The following is a 10,865-nucleotide window of genomic DNA, read 5'->3' as shown; positions in this document are numbered from 1 at the left end:
TAATGCTAAAGGTAAAAATGTATGTGGGTTTAGTTTTATGAGCTATGAATATGATTAAGCAATGTTTCTTCTTCATTTTCTTCATTAACAAGAAGACCTTGATCAGGTCATTTAACCAATCTGTGCTCATCTATGTATTATTCTGAATACTGGGGGAATAATTGGGTTTGTTTTTTTTTGGTATTAGATGAGATTAAAGCGCCTGGATAGAATTTTTTGAGTAATGCTTTCACAACTTACTGAGCAGCCCTTTGTCTGTTACTTAAGTTTTTGAATTTGAAATTAAAAAAAAAAAAAGGGAAAGGAAAGATCATTTGGAAGCCCACAAAGAATCCCTTAATGGTATGACAAAATTCAGGTCTTTATTACCCTAGGAAGTAGAGAGTAAAAGTAACTCATGAAAAAATAAAATTTTTTTTAAAAAGTTGGTTGGAGACAATTATGTTGCACTGGAAAAATCCTGGAGCTTAGAATTACTACCACCACTTTGTTGTTGGGTATCTTAGACAAGTTACTTAATTTTCCTTATCTGCAAAATGGAAATAATCTGATTAACAGCAGATGTTGTTGTGGGGATTCAAGATCAAACGTATGCATAGAATCTAGCACAGAGGCAGGGAGAGGTAGGTGCCCGATAAACATTAGCTTATTACTCAGAGAATTTTTGGAAGGATTAAACAAGATCATAAATATAATTGAGTCCACACAGTAAGCAATTATTGTTCAACTCCCTTTCCACTTGAGTGTTGTCTCCACTGTAGTGAATATTTGGCAATTGTTTTCCTTATCTGGTCAGTGCAAATATTCAAACTGGATATTTCCAGACAAGTCTCCACTTGGGGCCCTGTATTTGATGATCTCATTGTTGTTGTTGATTAAAATGAACTGAGAGATGGAAACATTCATTAGAACAACGGAGGGACAATTTGTAATACCAATCAAAAGCTTTTAAAGTGTTATATTTGTTGATCCAAAACTGTTACTCATAGCAGTCATATCTAGGAAATAGTCAGAACTGTAGATTAAGATTTCTGACAGGATGTTTAAAATCAAGTGTAATGCATGATAATAATAAAAATGGAAACAATCTAAATGTATGGCATAGGAGAATGGTTGAACAAATAAGCTGTTTTTGATGAACCGTTATACAGCTGTTAAACTTCGAAGAATATTGAATGATGCTGGGAATTAATCACATTAGAGGATTTAACTTAAAAGGTATCATAACAGCCTATATATACAATGAAACCAATTTTGCAAAATACATACATACATATGTGTGTGTGTGCGTGTGTGGGTGTGTGGGTGTAAAGAGGGGAAAAATGACTAGGAAAAAACATACTACCATGTTAACAATTATCCCTAAGTGTTGGATTTATGGCAATTTTTCCTCTTCTTTGAGCTTTCTGTTTCTAAATTTTCTTCATTGAACATATATTATAATCAGGAAAACAGATTTAGATTAAAACAGAGGAAATATCATCAAGTCCTTATTTCTATTTGTCTATAGCTTAGTAGTTTTCTCAACACACTCATCTCCAGTTATCCCTTACAACCAAGAAGTTCCCTGTTTATACAATACAGGTCAAGGCTCTGCAGCATACCCAAGAGGGACACATATCTCTACATGTCATTCATTGGGGTCCTCCTTCCAGTTCACTCTGCAGGGCCTTAAGGACATAATGACTGATACAGACCTACATCCCTGACATAATAATTTAATGTAATGGTCATTTCCATTCTAAATGCCCCTTTCTTGGAGGAGGCCTGTAATGCCCCTAAGAAAGCAAGATACCAAAAGTAAATCACCATTATTTAATAGAGTGAAGAGTAGCCAAAAGCACCTTACCAAGTCCAGATGCATCTGTCTATTTTGAGATGCCCATGGGACTGGGGTGGGGTGGAGTAGGATAGGCAAACTAATGGAAAGGAGAGGGAAAAATTAGGCAAGGAACATGCTCCAGGCAAAGGGAGAGTTCCTAGACATATTGTTCTCACAATAGGAGTAATAAAAAAAACAATCAAATTAATACAAAGGATCATAAAAGCAATAAATACATCTGAGGTGACCACAGTGTGCTTGATGCTGAGGCAGAATTAAATCCTCTCAATTAAGCAGTCCATCTAAACTCTATAAGAAAGGTGAGTAGCTATTGTGATCAGCCTGGAACAGAGAGAGGTGCAAAGCCAGGGCCATTCTCCTGGCTTCAAATTAGTGTTGGCAGGGACTGTCTTCTGTTGTGCTCTAACTCATTGGCTCAGAACCCAGTGCTGTGCGGGTCCAAAGGCCCAGGAGGTATTCAAAAGGAACGGCGCTGGCCAAGAAAGTAGGGAGAGCAAAGAGTCGTAGGAGAAAGACGGTTTAAGGGGTAGGGGATATTTGGGATGTTGAACAACGAATAGTGTATATAGTATATACAGGAATATAAAAGAATCCATCTGAGAACTTTATGCATTGTGTTCTCAGTGGAATTCCATCACCAGTAGGAGTGGTCCTCAGAGTCACGTCTGAAAAACAGAAAACCTGTTACCCTCCTGGGACTCTGCGGCTAGTTTTCAATGCAGTGTAGGGCTGGTGGACACATCCCCTTTGGAGATTAACAATTCTGTATCTCCAGTGGACCCCAGGTCTTATGATTCTGAACTGTGCCTCAGAAGGAAGACAATAAGAAAGTGGAGGGTAACAATCAGGGTCATTGACTGGGAAGCAAGAAAGATCTTTGAGCCTGTTGGGGAGACTGTGGTTGGAGAGTAAAAACAGAAGGAATATGGGGAAAAGAAATTGCAGAGGAAAGGAGAATGCAGTTGAGTAGCTCAAAGAGAGATTTCAGAGCCTTTTTCACTTTTTCTGTTGAAAATGGATCATTATTCACTTTATTTACCACAGGCACATGTCCAAGAATCCAGGTACACAAACCAGAGAGTACCAGACAAATCAGTAAAGAAACTGGCTCTTGCCTGAATTACCAAATGCATTAAAAAAACCCCACATATATTGAATAATTATCCCATTATGTTGTCCTTTTAAATGTCATCAGATTCGATTAGAATCATATATTCAGCATAAAGTATATCTTCATACTGAGGAGAAGTAAAACAAAACAAAACTAAGGACAAGAAAGTTAAAGTGACTTTTGCAAAGTCACAGAGTGACTTCCTGACTTGCTCTGCAGCTCTCCCCACACAGAGAGCAGGCAGCATCTTCACTCAATCCACACTCTTGATAGCTTCCTTACTTTGCCACAAATTCCTGTTTCATTTTGAGAAAATGGCTTAACACTTCTGGTTCTAGTTTCCTTAGCTGAGAAATGAGGATATGGACTGGATGACCCTTCAAAATCTGTATTTCATCCGTAAAGAACAAGGAGGAGACCCAACTTCACCAACTGAAGTCTTGGTTTGACTTTGGAATACTCGGGCGCAGTGGCTTGTAATGAGTAGGTTCTGATCTGCAGCATCAGAATTACCTGGGTACTTGGTAGAAACGAACTTCTTAGGCCACCCTAGACGTAGGGAAACTCCGGGGGTGGGATCCAGCAATCTGTGTTTTCACTAGCCCTTCAGGGGGGTTCTGATACAGCTAAAGTTTGAGAACCATTGTGCTGAATGATTTCTGTCCAACACTTAAGGGGGCGTGCACCCTTCCCTTTTCTCGCCTCCCCCCTCCCCCCCCAGCCCCTTCCGGTCTTTTCCTTGCTTTCCCCCTCCACCCCGGTGTGATGAAAGGAGGTCAGGGCACTGCCAAGGGCAAACCATCCCTCTCGGACGCTCCACGGTGATGGGGCTCGGGGAGGGTGGGAAGCGGCGCTGGGGCTTCTCCGGGGCTGGGATCCTCATTTTCGCGACTGCCGCTGCCCCCAATTTTGTGTGTGTGTGGAGAAGCGCGTTTCATAACAGCACGTTTGCTTTTCATTATTTCTACAGTTGTTTGTTTGCATAATTAAAGAGGAAACAATTAAAAAGTGGGTGTCAGTAAAAGAGGAGGAGGGACTGGGCAAGAAAAGGGAAGAGTAGTATCAGAGAGGGAGGGTCTGAGGTGAAGCTGAAGAGAAAGTGCGGGGTTTCTGGGAAGCTTGTGTGGGAGACAGGCAGGGAACAGTGCTTTCGTTGGGGGAAAGAGAAGCTGGGAGGAGGAGGCGGGACGAAGGCTTCGCGAAAAGTGTGTGTTAGGGAAGAAACTGCCCTAGAGTTTGGGGGACTTTTTTACCCCCAGCTTCCTTTCCAAGACTTTTTCTCTGCTCCACTTTGCTCCTCCCCCTCCTCCCCGCCTCCTCTTCCACCCCTCCTCCTCCTCCTCGCGCGGTATTGGGAGGCTCCTGGGCAGGAGAAGCAAAAGAAGGAATTGTTTGAGAGTTCAGTCATCCAAAAACGCTTCTTCCATATGGAGGGACCGGGTGTGCTGGGCGCGGCGTCCCTCGTCTTGTCCTCCTCCTGCTGCCTCCGCCACGGCCCCTGCTTCCTGCCGCGGGGACCCTGAGCCCGGCCCGCCGGTGCTGGCCGCCAAACGCGCACTCGCACGCGCGCGCACACACACGGCGCACACACGCGCACACACACTCTCTCACACTCGTCGCAGCCACGCGTGCCCGCACGCGCCCTCCCTCTCGGGTCGGCAAGTTCTCCTTTCGGGGCTCCTTTGTTGCTCCCGCCGCGGCTGCTCTCCTGTTTTGTGTGTCCCTGGGTGTCACTGTGCGTGTGTTGTGTGTCCGTGTGGCGCGGGGCTGGTGGTTTCCCCCGCGCCCACCACCCTGGCCACCCGGCCCCGGCTCCCTCTGTCCCCGTCCCGACTGCACCAAAGGTGAGTCAAGTCGCTAAAAGTTTGTTTTCTTTTCATACAAAGTTGTGTTTGTTTGTTGGTTTGGGAAGAGAAGGGGAGCGGAGGCGGCCGGAGGCCGGGCGATGCGGAGGAAGCGTGGCGGGTGGCTGGTGGGCGCGCGGGCGGCGGGAGCGGCTCGAGCGCTCGGGCTGCGGCTTCAGCGGGAGGCTGCAGCCGAGGAGCGGCGCGCCCGGCGCCGGGACTGCAAAAGTTGGGGCCCCGCGGACGGTCGGGGTTTGCCAGGCTGCTGCCTGCGAGCCGCGGCCCAGGCCGGGGGATGCCGTGTTTGGTTCTGTTGGTCCAGTCTGGCCGAGTCGTAGTTATTTCGTCCCTGCGGTTCCCGGAAGCCTCTTGGTAGAAGAAGGGCCCGGGCAGCTTCCCAAACTTCCTCCGAAGGTTGACACCAGTGCTCCGGCTCCTGGCGCCAGGCCGTGGGAGAAGCCCCCATGGACGTTTGTAAATACCTAGACACCCTTTTTTGCCTCTTCGGGGCTGGGGATTTATCGTAGTTGACTTTTTTAAAAAAACACTAAAATGAGGGACCGAGCCAAAGATCCACAGAAAGTTATCCCAGGGGTTGTACTTTTGGGGTTTTTGTGTAACTGAGGTGTGGAAATGATCCTCAGGAACAAGTGGCAAGGGCTGTGGGTGGGAAGGAACAAGGGACAGAGGAAGAATTTTCTGCTGGTTTTTTTTTTTTTTTTTTTTTGGAGCCTACTTAAGATTCAGGATGCTCAATGTTAATTTGGTTTTCCAGGCAATGGAAGAGTTTTGAGGGGTGGATGGTGAGCAGCCCTAACTTGGAGGAGTTTATGGAGCCCTGGGAATTTGTTTTGTTTAGTTTTGCTTTGGGGAGGGTGGTGGCAGTGGTAGAGTTACTTGTAAGGTTGTTGGGTTGCTCCAAAGATGTGGCAGTAGAGCTAAGAATACCCAAACCACACACCAGTAATCCTAAACAGGCACTCTGTGGGTGTGGTGGGGTCTGCTGCCCCTCCCCTCATCCCTTCTCAGCAAGTTCATGCGGGTTCACATAAGTTTCTTACCCAGAGTTATCTCTTTAGTGGACTGTATGAAAAGTATATTTTGGTTTCAGTCGCCTGTGCCATCTCCAAGTGCCTGCAAACACTGGCCATTTAATGGATGTAGTTTTAAAAATTCTTGCATGTAGCAAACATTTCTGATTTACTCAGTGACTTGTCCTTTACTTTTTGATTCCTTTGGTTACAGCCAGTAAATCAATCTCCATTTTCTCAAGGGTGACATGGAAATTATTACACAAAATAATAATTGTGACACAAAAACACAATCTTAGAAGTCTGAGATGGGGGCTAGGGCACCCATCCATCTGGTTGACCTGTTGGTTGAACTTCTTTAAGCAAATCTGAGGGAAGAGGTTGGCCATTTTGAGGTGTGTAGTGGGTTTCCCAGGAACATTTCTGAGGTCTGATAATTGCCACTTTTTAACGGTCTCATAATTGAAACCCAGAAGGTTCCCATGGTAATCCTGAAGCACCTTGGGGTCAGTGGGATGAAAGTGGGATGGAAACGGCAATGGAGTTTTGATTTTCTTACCAGATGAGATTTTGGAGTGAGTTTATAGAAAGGAGTAGAAATGAAAGAAGCAGAAATTGACTTGTGCCATTTTGCTGCACTGCCCGATGCTGTATCAATTCATTGCTCAGAGCTTGACCCTTGGGGAGACTAAGGATTGAAGTCTAAGGATTTAAACCCCAGACCCTGCCCCTTTCTTCCTCTTTTAAGAAGAGTAACATTTCAAGAAACATTCACTCAGAAGAAATTGCCCAAGCCGCAACCTGTTGGCTGTGCTCAGGAGAGGAGCTTACTTGAGGTCAGGGTGGTTGTGGTGAAAGGGCTGGGATGGATGGACAGGGGCAGCCCTGCTTAGCTCTGGATTGGTTGGTCAACTTGTGATAAGGAGTGTGATTTATGTTCGTTTCGATCCTCCAAGTGGGTCCAGGGATTTTCCTTTCTTTGAAGTGCTTTTGTAAGTGTTCGGGAAATGACCACACTTTTTTCACCTACGGTTTCCATGAGCTAAGAATGTATAGGAGATTTTACTGGTGAAATAATTCAGTTGACTTCTCCACACATCCCCCACAGAATTTCAGAAGTGTCACGGTGTTCCATGGGACCCTGGAGGGTCTGGGTTCAAATTTAGGCAAAGCCAATGATATGGTTACTGAATTAAGTGGTTTAACTCTCTGGGCCTTTCAAACTACAGCTGAGGAATACCCAAGTATACCAGATAACTGCTGCCCAGTACTTTCTGGTCTCTGAATAAGAGGAATTGGGGAAGGAGAGGAAAGAAAACCATGTGTTACATTTGGTAAAATCTATTTACTTCAGCCAGAGGAACTTCTTGTCATCTCCATACTTCAATTCACCAAACATTTATAGCGTATCAGACACCGGACTGGGAGTTTTCTTGTCCCAGGAATACATTTTCTTAGTCAAAGGATGGTTTCCCCAACTCAACACCAATTTTTACTCATCACATAAGCAAATACTAATAATAAAGAAAATGTTTTTCAAAAGCACCCACAATTCTATTCTAAAATACAACTTGTTTTCATTCATCCATGTGCATACATGCTGTTTATATAGTTGTGATAACAGGGTTTACTCTTTTATAGTCAGTCAGCTCTGAAGTATTTCCAGAAACCTATGTTTTTGACCAGACTCACAGAGAATAGATATGACCAACTAAAATGTGCTCCTGTTTTTAATGCTCTCACTTTGTAATGCCTTTTATTTAATACTCTGTGGAACCACAGTGTGACTATGATGAGAAACCACTTTCCTATTGATAGGAACAAACCAAATCCTAAAAGTCTCCCACATGGCCAGCCTTAAACATGTAATAATATTTTCATTATTTATGAGGCTGAATAAAATATTTGGGATTGGGAAGTGGGATGAGAGAGGGTGTTTGTTTTTATTCTAGAAATCTGTGTTTACAAAAAGCCTTCCTCAATAAGGCTTTTGCTCCTTGGAGCCCTTGGGGTTGATAATGGATAGAGAAGGAGAGGTGGAAAGGAGGAAGTAAGGTTCAGAGGATCCATCTCAAGTGATACTGCTCTTAGGACTAAAGAACTTGCGTTGGGGCCCTGGCTCTGCCTGGGAGCTCTGTTCACACTGACTCAAACCACTGAACTAATCGATTCCTGCATCTCTGCTGCCACAGTTAGATTCTTTCCCCAAGCTTACCCAGAGTATCCAGTTAGTTGCCAAGTCTTTCTTGCCCTTCCCTTGATTATTCCAGCCATCTGCACCGTGTTTCCCATTCCTGCTACCACCCATGCTAGTTCACCCTGCCAACCCCTGACTGGGCTCCCCACTGTCTACCTGCTGCCTCAGGACCCATCCTCCAGTAGTCCCATAACATAATCCAGTTACTACCCAGCTTAAAAGCATTCATGAGTTAAAATCTAAATTCCTTGGCCCTCTCATAAGTGAATCTTTCCTCTTCAGTCTGAGTCTTCTGCTCTAGTCTGACCTATGTTGTAGCCAACTCTTAATTTTGCTGTGTTCCTTTCCCTGCTTGCTGCCTTATCACCCTAAACCACTGCCCTGCAAACCCGCTTTACTTTGTATGAATCTGGCTTTTAATGTCTTCCTAAGAAATATTTGCTATGCTGGCCACAAGGTAATGGTTTTGAAAGCTGACAGTCTTAAATGTATTCATTGTCCTTAGTCTAGTGCTCATTTCATTTCTCATAAGAAGCCAGGTAACTGGGCATATAGGAAGGCTTATCACTTTAGAAAAATTACTTTTCCTCTATTTTTTTTAATTAAATGGAGTAATAAGAAATTACTATGCTTTATAGCAATGCACCTTACAAAAAGCAAATACTCAGAACTGTTTATTTTGTTTTTCAAAAGATGAGACCCTGCTCCTTTTTCCTCAGACCCAGAGCAAGCTTCCGGGAACCCATGACCCATGAAGTTTTGTCAACATTCGTGCCATCTGAGGGTAGCAGCAATGAAGTAGAAGAAGCAGGTGAGGTTTTCCACTCACAATCTAATATCTCTGGCTTACATGGATGAGCAGCCATTTTCTCATGTTTTGTGTTGCCCCTTGCAGGGTGTTTTTCACCCTTTAGAATCAGAGGAATCCAGTTTTGAGTGTACTCTAGGCTAAACTTGAGGTTGGTTCCAGTTTGACGCAGATACTCTTTTGATCAGAGCCTGTGATGGTCTCTTTGCCCTGGGGTAGCCACGTGAGCGCCCCTCATCCCGGGGCCAACACTGGCTCATCTGCTGGATACAAACTATCTACTGTGGGATTTGGAGCCTAAGCCTGTTGTGGAGAAGTCCCTGCCTGCATCTGGATGAGGAAAGCCCTGTGTTTATGTCTCTTGTCAACGGTATTAAAGAGAATGCCTTGGATTATGATATACTGGGCAGTGCTGATCTCACACAAACCAAAGGGATTCTATTGCTTTCCATCTTCTGGAGTAAAGTTGGGAAATAATTTCTCCTTTCCTAATGGTGAATTTGGACTTATCTTCAAAGAAGGCCTTTGATGTTTGGGACAGGATTATTGGGCAGTCAGAGGAAATCGTAGCAGAGAGACCATAGCCAATGATACACAGTCAACCTGATTTGGTTGCCAGAAAAATGTTGAGGAAAATCTCCACTAGTTCTGTTGGTTAGTAACAGGAGAGTTCACAGTCTGGGCAGGGTGAGTAGGGTTGAAGAAAAAAATAACCCAGAAGTTGCTGAGCAGTGGAAAGTATAGCAGAGCAATGTTTGTTCTTCTCCAAAATGAGTTTGGACAGCATTGGACAAGGTGGAGGGTGATGAAGTGTCTGTAGGTTGGCGCCTTCGTCCTTTTAACAAGCGCTTATTGAGTAATTGAGTACTTGCTGTGTGCCTGGCATCACGACGTGTGCTGGCAGGGATCAATACCAGAGCTCCAGCCATCAGAATTCCATTATTACTGAGAGGAAGGGAAGCACAGAACACTGTAGCACAAACTCCAGTGTTAAAGTACTTGTCCTGGGTCAGTTAAGAAAGACTTCCTGAGGGAGGGGAGTCAAAATCTCAGGCTGAGCCTTCCTTAAGAGCAGAAGTGAAAATGGCAGTATTAAAACGTTCTTATACTTCTGCCTATATGTATTTTCACCTTTTCTCCTTGCAAATTCACTCTTTCTCAGTGGATAACAGACTTAAGTATTCTTGAGAATTGAGATTTCAAGTTTAAAGTGTTTTGAATTTGGGGAAAGTTAAAACCTGGAATATCTGCATTAAACACAAAGTCTTAGAAATCTAGGTCTCAGACAAGTTTTTAAAACAAGTTATTCAATTGCTCTCAGGGAGGGGAAGGAAAATGTGTGATTTTTTTCCCTCATCTATGTCGTGTACAAGCAGAGATGCTTGTATAACTACAGGTGAAGCAAAGAACCTTCTAAATGCCTGTTATTCAGCTTTTTACCTTTTAATTCTATTTGTCCTTTGTTCTTCCTTTCTGCAATAGGTTTGCATAACTCTGAAATCATTCCCAGAGTGGCAAGTGAGGGGACATTTATTTTAGGTACAAGTCATTATCTGTGGACTCTTCAGTTGCTCAGGAACCTCTTTGTCTACTTTAGAGGTGAATATCACACACGATGGGAGCTACAGGTAAGGAGAAGGAGCCTGTCTGGAACTGGCTGGTCTTAGAAGCTCCCTACCCAGGCTAGACTGGAATTGGACTGTTGAAGAGAGCCCCCCTACCTCGGCCCTGCCAGTATTTTTCCAGATTAGTCCTGGCCAAGTGCCTTTACTAGTCTGAGCTTACCTATTATACCTGTAATAACTTTACAGTCTCCAGCAGGTTTATTATGTATGGGTCGCATTTAATTGGACAGAAAAATTGGGGATTCTGGGTTTACTAGTTTTCTGTGAAAGCAGAGGCTGCTGGCTGGTAATTATTTCACAAATCATCTCCCCAATTCGCTTCCTTCTGTTTTCTGTCTAATGAATATCATCCCACTCTAATATGATGGTAGCTTTTCCTTTTTTACATAACTGCGTCCAGGTGAAG

At 44.0% G+C, this 10,865-nt stretch overlaps 1 protein-coding gene across 2 annotated transcripts in view; it reads left to right on the top strand.

Moving 5' to 3' along the window:
* The first annotated feature begins 3,733 nt into the window (after nucleotides 1-3,733).
* BOC (BOC cell adhesion associated, oncogene regulated) overlaps nucleotides 3,734-10,865 on the top strand; it is a 76,879-nt gene continuing 69,747 nt past the window's right edge. The window contains exons 1-2 of one of the 2 annotated variants that reach the window (XM_058295845.2): nucleotides 3,734-4,798; nucleotides 8,746-8,837. The gene's annotated coding sequence lies outside the window, so the exon portion shown is untranslated. The remainder of the gene's footprint in view (nucleotides 4,799-8,745; nucleotides 8,838-10,865) is intronic. The other variant, XM_058295843.2, reaches the window with a different exon arrangement.

The sequence above is a fragment of the Dasypus novemcinctus genome, chromosome 4, assembly GCF_030445035.2.
Source record: "Dasypus novemcinctus isolate mDasNov1 chromosome 4, mDasNov1.1.hap2, whole genome shotgun sequence".
NCBI lineage: Eukaryota > Metazoa > Chordata > Mammalia > Cingulata > Dasypodidae > Dasypus > Dasypus novemcinctus.
The sequence above is the reverse complement of the archived record's forward strand: the minus strand, read 5'-3'. Positions and strand labels throughout refer to the sequence as shown.